Consider the following 1,272-nt stretch of genomic DNA (forward strand, 5'->3'; position numbering starts at 1 on the left):
ATTTATGAAAGCTACATTACATAGTAGGCATAACTGACTCCATTGTTGACTATAGGCCATTGACCTTAGTCTCCATTTCTCCTTCCTTCCTCATAGGTTGGGCGGTGGCACTCAATATTCCAGCCTTTAAACCACAGACTGATTCCTCTGACTACCAGACTTTCCCTGAGCGGCTGTGGGTGTAAGGGAAGAGGTGGGAGGGAGAGAGCCCGTGTCCTGCCAGAGTTCCGGTATTCTGGGCAGGCAGATGTGAGAGGACTGCTGGTCGATCTCCATGTGGCCCCAGGTGGGCATCTGGTTGTGTTAAGCCACTGACCACACATGGCGGGGTTGGACAAGGGGCAGCCCCTGGTACAAGGTTCTCAGTATCTGGCATCCTACGCTGGATACAGTGGAGGAGCTGAGAACAGAATAGGGGCCCCGAGGCAGCACTCGGCCCCAAAGATACTGGAAGAGAGGGCAAGGGGATGAACAGAGACAGTCTATGGTTTTAGAGACTTATTGTAGAAAGGTAGGGGTAAAGAGAGAAGGTGAAAAGAGAGAAAGAGAGATCGGCCATGGCCAAGAGGAGAGAAGGGGGGAGGGAAAGAGAGAAAGAGAGTTAGCAAGTAAGAAAGGTGAAGGTTTAGAGAGAGAGGTAAAAGCTTAGACAGAGAGGGATGGGAAGGGGAAGAGAGAGAAGGAGCTAGAGAGTCAAAAAGGTGAAAGCTTAAGAGAGCAAGGAGGGTCCAAACAGCCCCCCCCCCCATTTTTTTTTTTAAATATGGAACGCTTCTTGAATTTGTGTGTCATCCTTGCGCAGAGGCCATGCTAATCTTGTCTGTATCATTCCAATTTTAGTATATGTGCTTCCCAATCGAGCATGCAAACAGCCCCTCTTATAGTGGGCTGCTTATCTTGCTGTTGCTAGGTAACTGTGGAGGAGTCTAACCAGAAGGCCAAAAACTTGGGACATTGTCTATGAGACTGAAAGCCACATGCCTCCTGTGGGGGCTGTGGGAACAGTACATTTGACAGGAGCCAGGGGTCCAGGAGATATGAGGGAACACCTACCATCCCATGTAGGCAGAAATTACCACCCATTAGGTCCTACCTGAGTTCAAGACCTCAGCTGGACTGGAGGCCAGACTGTAGGTTCATAGCCTATTGCCTCACATTCCCCTCATTTGCATAAACTTCTTTACACTGAAAGAGACTTTTAAAAATACTGTAAGCTGTTCTTTTGATTCTTATCAGAAACTTGCAAAAGATAAAAATCTCAGAGCCATGAGT

At 48.2% G+C, this 1,272-nt stretch overlaps 1 non-coding gene across 1 annotated transcript; it reads right to left on the minus strand.

Annotated features, from left to right (window-relative positions):
* Window positions 1–757: 757 nt before the first annotated feature.
* LOC115032910 (U6 spliceosomal RNA) lies at window positions 758–864 on the minus strand. The gene has a single exon (XR_003838557.1). It is a non-coding gene; the product is annotated as a U6 spliceosomal RNA (small nuclear RNA).
* Between the last annotated feature and the right edge of the window lie 408 nt (window positions 865–1,272).

The sequence above is a fragment of the Mus caroli genome, unplaced genomic scaffold, assembly GCF_978045245.1.
Source record: "Mus caroli unplaced genomic scaffold, Mus_caroli_1 scaffold_14, whole genome shotgun sequence".
Classification (NCBI taxonomy): Eukaryota; Metazoa; Chordata; class Mammalia; order Rodentia; family Muridae; genus Mus; species Mus caroli.